The 17,280-nt window shown below is 38.5% G+C and overlaps 1 long non-coding RNA gene across 1 annotated transcript; it reads right to left on the bottom strand.

Annotated features, from left to right (window-relative positions):
• Positions 1–3,043: 3,043 nt before the first annotated feature.
• LOC110760676 (uncharacterized) lies at positions 3,044–3,613 on the bottom strand. Its single transcript, XR_002527283.2, has 2 exons — positions 3,416–3,613; positions 3,044–3,320 (listed from the first exon to the last, which is right to left on the bottom strand). It is a non-coding gene; the product is annotated as an uncharacterized LOC110760676 (long non-coding RNA).
• Between the last annotated feature and the right edge of the window lie 13,667 nt (positions 3,614–17,280).

The following is a 17,280-nucleotide window of genomic DNA, read 5'->3' as shown; positions in this document are numbered from 1 at the left end:
ATCAAGCCATAATAATACAAATAAAACTCTCACAAAAGAGAGATGAAAAACTTTCACAAAAAAGAGAGGAAAACTACACAGAGAACCCAAAGAGTTTATGTGACTTATTCTAAACATAAAGAAACCGCAAAAAGAATGGTGATGAAGATCCAACGCCAAAACGTAGATGGAGATTTGACATCAAGACACAGACGTCTATGATAGTTGGAGAAAAATCATAACAAAACAAAGACAAATAGAAAAAAAAAAAAATTGTCTCTGAAAATGAGGAAAGAAGAAAGAGAGGAAACAATCTAACTATAAAGTTAGACAAAAATTGCTCTTTAACAAACTTATAAATATATTAGACAACAATCTAACATATTATGTTTTACAACTCGTCGAGAGAGATGAAACTTATTAAAACATGCACGAACTCCACTGCAATCCAATCTAAACCCAACCACCACAATTTTCCTTTGTGGTTGAGCACATGGATAAAGTTGAACGACATGAACAATAAATAGTAAAAAAAAAGCAATTTGATCTGATTGGAGAAGTTCCAATCTTTAAAACATTGGTTGATAGAAGTCAATGCTTTAGGTTCTTTATCTCAGCACACCAGTTACTGTTATGTATGTAAGCATAGGTCCCATGCCATTATTATTAAACTCTTTACACCAAATTAGAAATATATATCCACCAAGGCATCAACCACCATTGTCCAATGCCCCTATTCCCTAAGCAAAATTAATCTGAAAAATTAACGAAAAAATACTGTACAAAAGCATCATTCTCTCTCTCCCCCCCTGGGACCTGGTGTGGACTTAAATTTTTTATTTATTTATCCTTAGAAAGTTGAACATGAATAGCATTATATGAACTTCATTAAACATAATTATAAGATATATAACTTTAAAAATATATTAAAATTGATAAAGAATATGACCAATCATATATATTGCTACTTTTGACAGTGTTGAAATTATATGTCCACTCTCTTTTTTTTTTTCTTCCCCTGATCTGTCTTCTCCTTTTGTTTCTTATGGAAACACACCCACTCTTGTCCTAATGCATGTCTAGCCCCTCAACCAACTATGAACTGCCATTTCCTTTTCAAGGGCTCTCATCACAAAAAAATTCTTAACACCATGGCCACTCTTGTCCATGCTGGTTGGTGCAAAATGCTTTATTATGGTTCTATTTTTAAAGCTAGCATGGAGCTAGGTTCCTAGTGTGGGGCCCACCAGGGGATGAATCAACCAGATTGTGACAGGTGTCAAGAACTTCTCTTTCAAGAGGGCATCCAAATTATCATAAGGCATGTTACAATTTGGAGGTTTGCATAATTAGCTAGCTAGAAGAACCTGCCCTCCTCCTCCTGTGTGTTTTGATTTGGATTGCATTCTTTTTGTAGAGTTGGAATTGCATGTTTGAATTGGAGGTGAAAATGGAATTAATTAATACATGGTAGAGGAGCATGCAAAAAAAAAAACAGATAAGATGCAGCTGTCTGTTATGTGTTTAGCAGTCTGATTTGCCAAATCTGGCCTCATGTACTTTGGATAGAGAATATTAGAATACTTCTTCTTTAGTAAGCATTGGGAGACTCTTAACCTTGAGCTTCAAGGAATTAGCTTAAATGACAAACTGAGCTCAATTAATCAATGTCTTTGATAAGTCATCAAGAGTTGAAAACCCCATTTGAGCAATGACCTGCTTTAAGAAATTACTGAACAATTTTGGTAAAAATAATGATGATGTGTGTGCAGAAGCCAGAAGGTGGAGTTTATTATAAGTCAATACTATTTGTTTAATTTGGAAAGTAAACCCATATATTTTACAGTTTTATCCTAATTCATAACTTAAGAGATTTTGGATTTATCTATCCAAACCATATGTGCAATATTGACTGAACTTTGACATCAATTTAGGCTTTAGCTATCAGTACAAAACCTGAATGACTGACAAAAGCTCTAATGAGGTCCATAATTAAGCAGTTTTTAATGATCTGATTGAGGAGAAATTCTTGTGCCTGCCGGTCGGATCATTGTATCTGATCACCCTCATAAAAGTCAAATTCTCTCAGTATTTTGATCCTATCCGATCCATCCAAGAACTCCTCCATTAGGAGGGACTTGATGATTTTAGCCCCACTGCCCACTTGTTATTCCATGGATTTAATTAGTAGCCAATGAGTTGTTGGGTGAATAAGTTTGGTTTTGTTGTTCCTCCTAAAACCTTAAACCAACACATCAAAGGTTGTTATCAATTCATGGACATGTTGGACAAGTTTCTCTATATATGGTCCCATTTAGTAACTAAACTAACTAACCATCTTCATTGAAGTATAATTGTTGGGGCAACGCAACCCAAACCACCGTGGAGGCTATACTGAGGGTTAAAAATGAGGGCTTATAATGAGGGGTTCCTTAATAGTCGTCCAATCTAGATTGAACACCCTCATTATAACCCCTCACTTTTATCCCTCATTATAGAAGCTCCCCCAAAACAAATCAATGTGTTTATTTATGATATGTTATTATAAAATAGTGAGTGAGGCACTGAGATGGCCTTTTTTTTTTCTCGCCAAAAATATTAGGGAGTTTCACTATTATACCTAAAATAGAGGCTGAAATTATATATAAAAAAAACCTCACATGGAACGCACTTTAGAAACACACCCAAAACCCATGTACTGCATAAAAAATTGGTGTTGAAGTTCCTATAAATTACATGATTGCCATTAATTAACTTTAAAAAAAAAACCCACCACACAAAACTCTAAAAAAACAAAAAAAACCCAAAACAAGCCCAGTGCAGATTTTTTTTTAAAAAACCCAAACAATTTATTATAAAAAAATTCGTGAAAACCAAGCAGGGGCTCTTCATAGAAGTACATTGTTAATACTATGTCATAGAACTATCTTGTAGTCTATGTCATAGAAGTACATGTTAATATTCTGTCATAGAAGTACATTGTCAATACTTTGTCATAGAACTATCTTGTTAATACTCTGTTATAGAAGTGCATTTTTTAAACAAAAATGAGATCCATAACCTAAATAGTAACAAAAGATAAATTGATCATCAAAGCTTAAAATATATTCCTCAAATTAACTAAAATTCGAAGAGAAACACATAATTGAAGCAAAAGATAAAAAATCCCAAGTCCAAACCAAACGACGACGATGACGACGCGACGAAATCCCTGTCTTCCTCCACAACTGAAGATGACGAGTCGCTGGCGTTGTGCAGTACTTTGGAACAACCTATGAGGTCCTCAGTTGTCGTTTTCGCTGAGATGACGACTTGTCGAGATTGAGGTTCCTTTGATATCACTGTAAAATTCCATCATAATCTCAATCTCATACCTTTGTCCACAAATCTACAAGCAAAAACAAAAAGATGAAGAAGAAAGTACAGGAGAACGAACTTGGAGAGATCGAGATGATCCGATTTGGCGAGCTGAGGCTTGGTCCCTTGAAAAAGTGTCAGAGCCAGCAATAGAGAGGAGACATAGACATCCGCACAATCCAAAAAGTCCAAAGAGAAAGTTTATTTCAAAACAAGAAATGGAAGAACAAAAACTGAAAATTGGGGTTGAAGATGAAGATGAGAGACTAGAGCTCATGAAATGAGTTCTGCTCTGGCTTCAAAGCAAGATAAAGAGATTAGAATTCCAATTTTATGTTAAAAGGGTAATAAAGGTATTTCATCTTATTAATTAAATTAAAAAATGTACAATTGTCGATATTTGGGTTTTTTTAGTGTGTTTATAATTTTTAAATGGTATAGTGTTTCTTTATTAGATTATGTCTAAGATTATGTATATAACCAAATTTGTAAAAAATTTATCTGTGATATGAAATTAATGACACAATAGGATATGTGGCAGGCCTAACATGTGCCTTTGTTATTGGGGAAGCCTCTTAGAGAATAAAGAAGGTTTCATATAGACCAAATTACAAAATAGTACCAACAAATCAGAGTGGCGCAGCGGAAGCGTGGTGGGCCCATAACCCACAGGTCCCTAGATCGAAACTAGGCTCTGATATATTAGGGTATTTTTTCATCATATTTTTGACTCAGTTATTATCCATGCTTGATCAGCTACAATACAAGCTAGTGTAAAGCATGATCTTTTGCCGCTCTTTCCGGAATCTTTTCAATTCTCTTATTCAGCTTCCCTTTAGAACCCAAATGCCGAACAAATTGTTAAAGTGCTGCAGTATCCTCTACCAAGTAGAAGACTTCCAACAACATTTCAGACAACGAAGATTAAAAGCACTCAAAAATTCGATTCAATTTATGAGTTAAAGTGATTCATGTTTCAACAACACAATGAAATACAAAAATGAATCATTCCACACGGTGATGATCAACACAACTTTATCTTATGTCTCAGTATACAATATATTGGTTTACTACGCATGAGCCGACATATTTTAAACATTCTAGTCAGTGCTATTGCTTTAAGTTTGAACAATTGATGAAAAAAGACGTAAATCTGAAATTGAATTGTGGAAGTGCAAAACCAAAACCAAAACGACTTTGCTACTGCAATACATCAAACATGAATAGTTGTATTTTGAAGGGGGAAACATTTAAGTTTAGCCCCATTTGGATTGGAGATAATCTAAGGCACAACTTGATATTAATGATGATTGACCACTGTGCAACGGTGTAAAGTGGCAATAAAGTGAAATTAACCGTTCTTTATTAACGGATTTTTTGTACAATATAGACGACTAATATTATCTTTGGTTGTGTGTTATTGTTTCATCCCATCCTCCATAATTGTCCAACGTAGAGGTATCAAATGCGTCATGACATATCAGCCCCACTTGTTTAAAATCGTGCCACTAAATTATTCAAGTCATGTTGTGTCATTCCATTTAATTAATCGTGCCTTGTTCTGTAGACTCATTTATAAAAAAAATATATTGAGCCCATCCAAGGACGGACCCAGGAATCTTATCTCATAGGGTCATAGTGTAAAGGTTCAAATTTTTTTTTTAGCGTTGAATTGTGAGGTGGTGGAAGCGGAGGCAAGCTTTTGGAGGCGGTGGCGCTGCTGGCAGTGGCAACAATGGAGGAGCTGAGGCTTAAAGATTTGGTGGGGTAGAGGGTTAAAGGTTGGGGGTGGAGATTGGGGATTTAGGTTTGAGGGTTTTGGAAAGGCTGAAGTTCGGAGGGGTGTTTTAAATTTGTTATAATTTTTTTTTAAAAGACCTGGACCAAAACGACGTCATTTTGGCCAGGTCTTTAAAAACAAAAAAATTCGCTGGGCTGAGCCAAAACGACGCTGTTTTGGCCTACACTGACTGAAATAACAACTATGATGGCCTGCTAGACCACAACCTTGGCTAGATCCTTTTCGATGGGAGGCACTTTCTCATAACCAGTTATCTACCAAACATGTTCATTTGTCATATGTTCCGTGCTTATTGATGTAGCCTTTATCTACCTCTTCAAATTAAGTCACATACTTTGAAAAATGGCTCTTCATCATCTATAAATAAAGAAGCCCACTACATCACGTGGCATTCAATCCATTCCAGGATAACTAGTCTTTTAGAAATTTATTCATTGCATACTAGAGTCTTTATGAGTATAATAGTGTGACGTTTGCCATTGGAACTTTGAAGCGCTAGTGAGGAGCAAATTCGTCTTAAGAAAATAGAATGAGGTTCTAAACTCAACTATATTCAGATTTTTCTAAACTTCTCTTTATATTAAGGTTTGATTTATTTTATGCATTTATTTTGATTTTTATTGGCATGAATTAAATTATGATTTTTCTATAAAGATAGCAATTAAACCCCTACTTTTACTAACACTCTCCAAGTTCCTAAAAAAGTGGTTTCTTTCCATTAGTTTTTTTTATGAGGTTGCTCCCCTTGCTTCAAATTGGCGTGGTTCTATTCCTAGCACGCTTTTGGCCTATTTCATTAGGAGCATTGCTAGTAACTCCTTAAAATTAATGTACTTTTGACATTTATATTTCCATAAATAAATAGTAAATTTAGCTTTTTCTCTTGAAACTCATTTTTTCTTACCTACAATCCATCATAGTATTTTTTTTTATAAATAAACTTTGACTTTTATAAGAAAAACACGATGCCTAGGATCCAACTAAGCTAGTTACCTAATTAAGCTATAAATCTAATTATTATACTTTTTAAATTCCATAAATACCCCTCATTACAGTTTATCTGTCCTCAATTAATTGTGTTGATTTTTTAATTATACTATTGACTTTTTTTTTTCAACTGATTCGGTGTAATTATGTTTTTTTTTTCTTTTTCCAAATTGGTGACTTATTTGTTTCTTTTACAATTAATTTAGTTTCTATGTGTTCTTTGGGCATGGGGATTTTTTATTTTGCAATATATTCAATTTTCATTCCATCAATTGTTACCAATTCTCTTTAATTCAAATTTCATTTATAGATTAATGTACCCATTCTTTTAAATTCAAAATTATTAATTGTATTTTAAAATATAAGTAAATCATTGTAATTAAAAATATAGGTAAATTAATATATATAGTCTAGGTAAATAATTTACTAATATAATCTAGGTAAATTTGGGACTTGAAAAATATAGGTGCATATAGATAAATAGTGAACCTATATAATATAAATGTAAATAATGTACCTATCTTTTTACAAAATATAGGTAAAATCTAATTAAATTAGTATAAGTACAAAAATAAATCACATTTTTGGGTTTTTTTTTAATAAAGGTCGAAAGATAGGTGAGTTTATGTCTAGAATATAAGAGTTAAAAGGGCCTATTTTTTAAGAACCCTATATTAAATTCAAGTAAAATTGACAAAATTTAAACAAAAAAGAAAAAGAATATTAAAGAAATTTGACAATTGTCAAAACCACGTTTGAAAGAGGTCGTGTACATCATGCTCAAGTGAGCATACCACTCCCATCTTTGCCTCAAAATTATAGGATATGGTCAAAATGTTGTTGGAATTGTCCTGCACTTGATAGAGAAAGGAAAAAGTGTATAAGAGAATTGAAGAGGTCGGGGAAAGAGTGACAAGTGATCATGCTTTGCACCAACTTAGGGACACATGATGCCTTCAAGTATAGAAGAATTTGTACTGCGTTTTTGGTGGTGTTGAAAAGAGAGGGTTTGTGTGCTGTGTAAACAACACTTTCAAAAACACACATCAAAGGCCATTAAGTACAACAATTTGCCCATTGCACCTACTCCAAGCATACAAACTTCATGGTTGAAGAAGGCTTCATACATAACTTGGTTTAAAGCATGATTTTTGACCGCTCTTTCCTGAACCTAAATTCACCTTCTTTTTTAGGACCGAGCAAGCATGACTAATAACAAATTGCTCGAGTGTTGCAGTATTCTCTATCAAGTAGAGAACTTCCAACAACAATTCGACAACGATTAAAACAAACGTAAATTTACACACTATTGAACATGTTTCTGTATACACTCAGTAAGAGTGTTGTGCAACCCAAGGTGTTTATTGTTGTGATTTGAGGATTTTTGTTCTTAGACGCTTCCTTTATTTAGATAAATCAGAATTCGATTTCAAAACCCCATGAGATGGGTTTGTTGTTATTTGCATGTGGTCTGAAATTAACGACGTACGTAGCAAATAAATAGGTTTTCTACTGCATGCATATGGTATTGCTTCTGCTGTGTTCTTATACCTTGGTTAATAATACATGATTAACAAATCAGAGTGGCGCAGCGGAAGCGTGGTGGGCCCATAACCCACAGGTCCCTAGATCGAAACTAGGCTCTGATAAATTGTTTATATATTTTTTTTAATGCACGCGGTGGCTAGTGGTTATATAAGAAGTTGAGACTTTTTGTGAAAGTGTCATGATTTGAATTAGCAATGACTTTCTTCTTCACCCGTATGTTATTCATCATCATGATTTTGGTAGGGACTAGTGTGGCTTCTATATCCCAAGCAACAGCAACGGCCGTGAACATTACGGAGGAATTTGAGCGATCGCTGACGGAGATTGAACGCAGCTACCTGAACAGTGAAGAGAGGGAAAGACGTTTTGCAATATTCAAGAACAATTTCAACAAGAAGCAAGAGCAAGGGGATGATGATGATAACTCTTCCTCTTCCCCTACCCCGAGGTTTTCTGGTAGTTGTGCAGGAACCTCCTACTTCAATTCCACAATGATCAACTTCTGGTTTAATATTTTTCTGCTTGTTTTTATTTGTCTGTTTTTCCTCACCATCCAATTAAGATCTGTTGCCATTAGGCTTTTCAACTCCACCAAGCGAGCGTTTCTTTAAGCTCACGGCGGCGGCGTCTCTCTTGGTGGCAATTTTAGGACTAGGGTTTTATTTATTTGTTATTGTCTTTTTATTCGGTCCTCTGTCTGTCTGTGTCATTGCGTTTTGAGTTTAATTATTATCCTTTCCTTATTGGTTGTACTTCCCTTTTTTAAAATTTTTTTTTTATATAAGAACCTCGACGGAACTAGAGAAACTTTATTGGTAAAAGGCTTAAGTGCTACAATGCATGCTGAAACATTGGTCAAATTTCACTTTACCCTTTTAAAGTTAAAGTGACCCACTTTACTTCCTTGACTAAGGTTTGATATTCCACATTACCCAATACCGTCAACTCTATCCAAAAGTCCGTTAAGTTTGATGATGTGTCATGAGTGTTTCAGTAATTTTGCACACCTAGGTCATTTACTCCGATTTGAGTGGGTGATGTGGCAAAGTGGAGCCCACCTCCACATAACACATAATAAAATATTCTTAATATTTTCAAATAATTAAAAGATTTAAAAAGTATTTAAAAACAAAAATTAAAGTTTAAAAAAAAAACAACATTTATTCCAGCCATACCTCCACTCCACTCCTCAACCCGCAACAACTACCCATCCCCAACCCATTGCAGCCAACCCCAATCTTATTGACACACCCACTCCAAATTGAATCAAAGCTAGAGAGAGAGAGAGAGAGAGAGAGAGGTGGGTTAGGGGAGGGGCTAGGTGGATAGGGAGGTGGGTGGGGGGTTACAAGGACAGACAAGGAGGGGGTGGATTTGGTGTGACTCAGGAGAAGAGATGGGTAGGGTTTTTTTTTGTTTTGTTTTTTCAATTTTATGTTTGTATTTTAATTTTTAAAGTAAATAATTTTTTATTAATTTTGTATCCATGCTGGAGGTGGGCTCCACTTTGCTACATCACCCATTCAAGGAGTAAATGACCTAGGTGCGCAAATTACTAAAACACCCCTCTCACATCATCAAACTTAACGGACTTTTGGATGAAGTTGACGGTAGGGGGTAATGTGGAACATCAAACCTTGGTCAAGGGGCAAAGTGGGTCACTTTGACTTGAAGAGGGTAAAATGGGATTTGACCAAAATTTCAGGGTGGACTGTAGCAATTAAAGATAATTCCCTAATTAAATAGGATTTAGGCTTATTTACACTAATGCCTCCTGAAACTATGGTGAAATCTCATATTGCCCTCCTCTCCCAAAAACTTAAAGTGGCCCACTTACCCCGCTTGACAGTATTTTGGTGACCCACTAAACCCCCAAAAGTCAACTCCGTCCCAAGTTCCGTTATTTTTTATGACGTGGCATGGGCATAATGGGAATTTCATCCATGTCCATTTTTTTTTTCTCACCAAACAGCTTGTCTGATGTGGCGAAGTGGTCCCTGCCGAAGCCCTAGCCCTTCCTCCCACTTTTGCCCGCCTATTTTCCCACAACAGACAGTCGTTTGCTGAGAAAAAAAGGACGTGGATGAAATTCCCATTATGCCCATTTCATCTTGAGTCAATTCGATAGCCTATTTCATGAGTTGTTGAAAAGTGTCGAGGCCGTGAAGAATCGATCTCAAAGGAAATTATGCCATGATGATAATTCCGTGAGTTTGATAGTAGGGTCTTAGCTTTTTCGCGAAAACGACAAGGGCCAAAATGAGCTTCTCCATTTTCGGCTACCGAGTCTCTACATTGATGAGAGCTTTTGATGTGTAGAATATTGGATGTTGGGCCTCCAACTCTTCTCGATTGAGAGCTAAGCTGACGGCTGACTCAAACACAACTAGGTAGGTGAATAGGTCCTCGCCTAGCAGGGGCTTTGAAAGCAGGGGAGGTGAAGTGAGATATGCCTTCAAATCTTGGAAGGTTGCTTTGCACTCTTCATCCGACTTGTCATTTTGTCCTTTGGTTAAGGCTTTGAAGAATGACATACACTTGTTAGTGGATCTTGAAAGAAATTGGTTGAGAGCGGCTTCTCTACTCGTCAGACTTTGTATCTCTTTTGTTATGGCAGACGACTTCATGTTGACGATGACCTTGATTTGATTGGGATGTGATTCGATGCCTTTTTGGGTGACTAAGTATCCCAAAAATCGGCTGGATAAGACTCCAAATGTGCACTTGCTCGGATTCAACTTCATCCAGTATTTTTAGAGTAAGGTGAAGGCTTCGGCAAGGTTCTTGATGTGATCTGCTTGCTGGGGAGATTTGACCAACATGTCATCTACGTAGACCTCCATAGTCTTGCCAATATACTCCTTGAAAATCTTGTTCACAAGCCTCTGATAGGTTACTTCGGCGTTCTTTAACCCAAAGGGCATGACTTTGTAGTACGTAGTAGGTACCTCTTTCGATTATGAATGAGGTATTTACTTTGTTGTCTTCATGCATCATGATTTGACTGTTGCCGGAGCAGGCGTCCGCGAAGTTGAGCAGTTGGTTACCAGAAGTTGAATCTACGAGCTGATTAATTCTTTGCAGTTGAAAGTTGTCATTCGGGCATGCCTTGTTGAGGCCAGTGTAGTCCACGCACACTCTCAACTTTCCTTGTTGGCCAATCATTTAGAGTAGGAGACTTCTTCAATGAAGATGACAACTAGGAGCTTGTCAATCTCGGCTTCAATGATGACAACTTGCTTGGGAGCTAAGTTGCGTCTTTTCTGCACTATTGGTCTACTGGCTAGGTTGACATAAAGCCTATGGCAGATGATCTACGAGTCTTTGTTGTTTTGGAGAAAGGTGGTCAGCTCCACTTTTTTTTTTTTGGGCTTATCAGGATCAAGGGGTACTAGCTCAACGTCCTCTTCGGGCTTCCATCATTCTTCAGGAAAGACCTCCGAACGGATTCCTTCATCTTGGTCTTGTCTCTTTGATTGCTATAGGGAGATTACTATACTCTTTCCCTTCTGGTCTGCTCGATTGTCGGGAACATGATCTGCTTCCTCCCCTACTTGTTCTATCCGACTTAGCGGTATGACCTAGGCTTGCTTACTCTTATTTAACCCTTGGGATAAGCATCTTCTCGCCATCGCCTAATAACTTTTGATCTGCTTGACACCACCCCCAAGGATTGGGTATTAGATTTTCTAATATGTAGCAAAAATGATGGCATTAATCTTGCCGATCCATGTTGGTATCCCTCTAAGTTAGATCTCCTTTCAAGGGTGGCGGTGTCCTCAGCCAGGGCTTGTCTTTCACTTAGGCCAAGATTTGATGTATCGAGATGGCAACTTGCGCTTTCCCCCATGATCTTGCTGTTAGATCTATCATTCATCTAACCTGCTTTCTTGGGCAGTTGGTCGGCTTGCTTGGCAGACTTTTTAGTGGCGATCCGATTGTCATCTTAGAGCGCGTAGCATTTTGCAGTAACAAAGACCTCTGCCAGAGTATGGCTGGGAGCAATGGTCAGCTCGCGGTATAGGTCGTGCTTTGTTGGTAGGCCCTTCTGGAAAGCAGAGGACGCGATCTGATCATAGCATCCTACAATATTTGCTTTTTCGGCCTTGAACCTCTTAATGTAGTCTCGGAAAAACTCATCATACTTCTTGCGCAAGTTGAATAGGTGGTCAGGTTGCTTTTTGATTGTCAGGTAGGAGGTGTACTCTTTTGTGAAGACGAGTGCTAGCTCTTTGAAGCTGTTGATTGACCTATACGGTAAGGTATGGAACTAGTCTTGAGCTGCTCATCACAAGGTCATTGCAAATGCCTTGCACATCGGCGCATCTTCGTACTTGTAGGGAATCGTGACACTTTTGAAATTCTTCAGATGGCTCTCGGGGAGTTGTGAATCCCCTTAGCGGGGCCGCCTGCTCGATCTCATTAGTGAATAGAGAGGAGCTCACTTGGTCCATCTACTAGCACATGGCATCCTCTAAGTCTCCTACAACCTTTAAGTCTCAAAGTCAATTATTCACGAGCCTCTTGACGTCCTCTACTCGCAAGGCTTGTGGCTCAGGTCAGTGTCTCCCATGATGCGGGCGTTGCTGATCGACCTCCTCATTGATTCTCGGGGTTTAATCTCCTCTGTTGTCCTACCTGAGTAGTGTATTGGTGGACAAAGCTTGCGTTGGATTTGTTGTGGCTTGTCATCGTGAATTGGCTTTTCTAGTGCGGGCCGGTGAGCGTCTTTCTTCACGTACCTCATGAGGAGGATCGTGAGGCTAATCTCCTTATGGGCTTAGCTTTGAGTGAACATTTCTTTGTTGGTCTAGGTGGGCATGAACATCAAATCATGGGCCCAACCTTTCGTGCGCGTTGGTCCTTTGACCTAATCTCAAACGGAGACTCGTTCTATCTTGACTGGAGCTCACGAATGATTGTGACATGCCAGCGTGCTAGGCAACACGTTCTTGTCCTTCTCTTTGCCAGCTTGCACCTGCTCAACCTACTTGTTGGTGCGTTCGTCCATCCTTCTCTCTTTGCCATGGGATCTAAGTCTAAGGTCGCAGACCAGGTCAATCTGCCTGAGGAGTTTACCAACCAATTGGTTTTGGTCATCGACTCTGTGACTCAGCTGGTTGACTATGAGATTGAGGTCTGCTTGGCTGCTAGGATTAGGAGGAAAGAATTGTGTGGAGCCCAATTGCGCGTGGGCTAGGGTTTCGTTGGAGGTGTGCTAGGGAGCCACAAACGTCATGTATGGTGGCAAAAGAGGGAATTGACGTATTTGTTCCATAATAGGGCTGTAGTTGGCGGCAGCGCCAAGGTGGTAGTCCTCGGATCCAGCCGTGAAGCCGAGAGGGTGGTGGCTGTTGGAACCTATGGCTGGTCCTTGAGGCTGCACAGTGATGCTATCTGCGGGATCGCGAAGAGGCGTAGTGGCAGGCGTGGGAACAACACTCTTGACCATGGGGCTGAGAGGAAGGACATCAGCGGCGATTGGAGCCGTGATGGCTGTCGTGGTACTGAGAGGTTGAGTCGCGGCCTCGGCAGCGGAAATTGGTGGTTGTCTTGATGTCGCGATGTCATGGAAGCTTGGATCCATCGTGGATTGATTCGTTGCGGCGGTCTTGCTTCCAACCATGGTTGTTTGGAAGGCTTTGGTTGAGTGATGAATGGAAGGAAACAGATTCCTTAAATTTGAGAGCAACGCTTTGAGTATATTTCCAAGCTCTTACTGAAAGCACCAAAATGTTTGAGCAAATTTCCACATGAGGGAATATTCGCGTGTGATTCTTCCACCCTTTGAGCTTCCTTCTCTTTCTTCTTCCTCGGTTCTTGTAAAACAAATCTAGGTCAACGAATCACACCCGGGGGACGTTGGCCAAAGACCCTTCAATGCCTAAGTCAGTTAAATGATGTTGAGAAAGATGCGGAGATAACATAAAGGTTGGAGTTTTCTCTCTCATGGGGAGAGCCCGGCGGCCTTAACCGGGTTTGGTGGTGCGTGACCGTGTGAGGAGAAAAAGATATGAGAGGGGCGGCGAGAGAGGGAGAGAGAGAGAATGATTTCTCTAGGGTTTTTTTAATAGATTATTATAAATAAACCCAATCCTAGACATGTATTTATAAAAAAACCCACATACTATTTAAACATAGAAACACACCCAAAATTAACCCCAAAATCAATAATTGTATATTTTTTGGGTGTGTTTATAAATGGGTTTTGAGTGTGTGTAATGATGGGTTTTGAGTGTGTTTATAAAGTGTTTTGGGTGTTGGGTTTTTTTATAATTTCAGCCCCCATTTTGGGTGTTTTAGTGAAACTCCATTTTTTTAATTACCTTGAATGTGTTGTGTAGCCATCTATTTATAAACTCTTTGCTTGCTAGGGTTTGAAAAATAATCCATATTTAATTAGGATTATCCTTACCCAAAAAAGATAATAGGAATTAATCAAAGAGATTTGCTAGAAATCGGATTCTTGATTTAGGGAGATATTTCTATCTTAAATAAAAGATAATTCCCTAATTAAATAGAATTTAATTACGGTAATTAGTTGACATAAGGAATATTACTTTTTCCAAATGTCATTTTCTTATTGGCTGCCGAAATATTTGTTCTCACACAAGGTAAACTTAATCAAAAGTCATCCTCCAATAATTAAAGCTTGATTTCTAACACCTTAAAAAAAATGGAAGTATGAGAAGAAGTCTATAAATACCATGCAGTATAAAGAGAAAATTAACATTAATACATCGATCAGTTGAAAAACTAAGCAATGGCTTGGATTATTTTATGGTTCATCATCTTGTTACTAGGAAATATTCACGTAGGTATGTCAGAAATCACCTCGGTGAATATTTCACAGGAATTCGAGAGATGGATAATAGAGCATGAACGCACATATCCGAATAATTCCGAAAAAGAGAGACGATTTGGAATTTTTAGAACAAGATTTGAGTCCATTGAACTTTTCAACACGCAACAAGAAGGGAAAACAAGTTCATTTAAGAAAGGCATTAATATGTTTTCTGATATGACAGATGAAGAGTTCTTGTCAATTTATGCTTCATGCCATGACGACGACCCCTCAAAATATATTTCATCATTTGGAGTAGATTCTACATATTTTGAGGAAGACGACTATGCAGATATTCCTCCCGCAAGCATTGATTGGAGGGATGAAAAATTGGTCACTCGGGTGAAAAATCAAGGGCATTGTGGTAAAAGAAGCATTACATAAGATACCATCCATATAAATTTTCTTCTATATTATTTTGACCATTTTTTTGGTATAATATATATGTAGGTTGTTAATTATGTAGTCAATTAATGTGTTAATTATGTAGTCAATTAATGTGTTGATTATGTAGTCAATTAATGTTTGGCACCTACTATGTTTGGCACCTACAATATTTGGGGGGCTTGACTAGGTTGGTTGCCTAACTAGGTTGGTTGCCTAACTTGGTTGGTTGCCTAACTTGGGGGGCTTAGGAACTTGTATATATATGTGTTGATTGTAAGTAATGTGAGACATAAGGAAGAATTCTAAAACCAGAAAATTATCTTCTCTCATTCTCACATTCTCATATTCTAGCTTATCTCTACACAAATCTCTACACTTTGTTTGGCATGGTATCAGAGCAATCGATTTTGGTTGCCTCTGCATAACCTTGTTTTACCTTGCTCTTACCTTGTTCTTGCCTTACCTTGCCTCTACTTAATCTTGCCCTTACTTCTTTGCTCCTATATTGTTCCAACACAAAATTTGTGTTGAGTTCCCTTTGTTGTTTTATCCTTCCGCTGCATATACTTATCCCTACGTAATTTTGTTTTTCCCTTATCCTTGCCATTGCTTTGCCTTTGCTTAAATCTTGTCCTTGCCTTGCTGTGCCTATGCATAACCTTATCTCCCATAACCTTGTCCCTACATAATTCAAACTTGTGTCCCTTTGGTTACTTTGTTCTGTTGTACCCCTATTGTGTTCTTTAAATCTTCCGCTACATTTACGTATCCATACTTTCACACAAGACCCGCAACATGGCACCCAAGGCTGCTTATGTCATGACTACCGGTGAGTCTCCATCTCCTGCCTTACTCTCCGACTCCAACCCCGACTCAGGTACACGCTCTACTACATGGATAATTGATACTGGTGCCACTGATCATATGACTTTTGACTCCACTGTTTTTTCCACCTTATCTCCTAAATCTCATTATCCTTACATCACTAGTGCCAATGGGGCTTCTTCTAATGTTGCTGGAGAAAGGACTATATCACTTTCCCCTAAATTATCTTTATCTCATACACTACTTGTCCCCTCTATTAAATGCAATTTGTTGTCTGTTGGGAAATTCCTTGACTCACATAATTGTTATGCCACATTCTATCCTTCTCATTGTAAGTTTCAGGACCTTACGACTCACGAGACGATTGGGCATGGTAAACGGAGAGGGGGGTTGTATACCTTGACGGTCTCATCACCACCACGAGCTGTCCATGTTCAAAACTCACGTGCTCAACAACAGATTTGGCTATGGCATCGTCGCTTAGGACATCCATCATTTGGCTACCTTCGACGACTGTTTCCATCTTTATTCCGAGGTTTAGTTGATTCTCAGTTTCAGTGTGAAACCTGTGTGTTGGCCAAGAGCCATCGCACTGTATTTCCATCAAGTGATAGTAAAACAAAATTTCCTTTTGAGTTGATTCACTCCGATGTTTGGGGCCCTGCTAAAGTCTCTTCTACTGGCAAGAGGTGGTTTGTTACATTTATAGATGACTGCACCCGCATGACATGGGTGTACTTGCTCACCCATAAAAGTGATGTTACTACCACAATTCGTGAATTCCATGCTATGATCACCACTCAGTTCCAAGCATCCATCAAAGTGTTCCGGTCCGACAATGGTGGGGAGTATGTAAATGGTGCCTTGGCTCAATTCTTCAAGGACCAAGGCATCATCCATCAAACCTCCACACCCTTCACTCCACAACAAAATGGTGTCGCCGAACGGAAGAATCGCCAATTACTTGAAGTTGCCCGTGCCTACATGCTTGATAAATCTGTTCCTCACCACTTATGGGGTCATGCTCTTCTCTCTGCAGTCTATGTGATTAATCGGGTACCTAGTAGCGTTTTGAATTTCCAAACTCCACTAGATACCTTGGCTCATCACATCTCTCTTCCTACCATCCTCAAGTTGCCTCCTCGTGTGTTCGGTTGTGTTGTTTATGCTCATGTTCCTTCTCATCAACGAAGTAAGCTGGATCCATGTGCCCTCCGATGTGTGTTCGTTGGATATGGCTTGAATCAAAAAGGATACAAGTGTTACCATCCTCCTACTCAAAAACTCTTTGTCACTATGGATACCACTTTTCATGAAGATTTGGCTTACTTTATGGTTTCCAAGACCCCTTCTCTTCAGGGGGAGAGGGGGAGTGAAGAGAAGGACTTGTCATTTGAAGAGAAGATCGAAACAAATGCTGAAAAAAACGTTGAAGATTCTCACGAAGTGCCCCAGGCGACCGGTAGTGACCCATTGACAACCAGTCACGAAGTACCCCATGCAACCGGTCGTGAAGAATCTAGTGACAGGTCGTTTTTTCATAGAGTTGAAA

This window comes from Prunus avium, chromosome 5, assembly GCF_965620075.1.
Source record: "Prunus avium chromosome 5, drPruAviu1.hap1.1, whole genome shotgun sequence".
NCBI classification, from domain to species: Eukaryota; Viridiplantae; Streptophyta; class Magnoliopsida; order Rosales; family Rosaceae; genus Prunus; species Prunus avium.
Note: the sequence above shows the minus strand (reverse complement) of the source record. Positions and strands in the feature narration are given on the sequence as shown.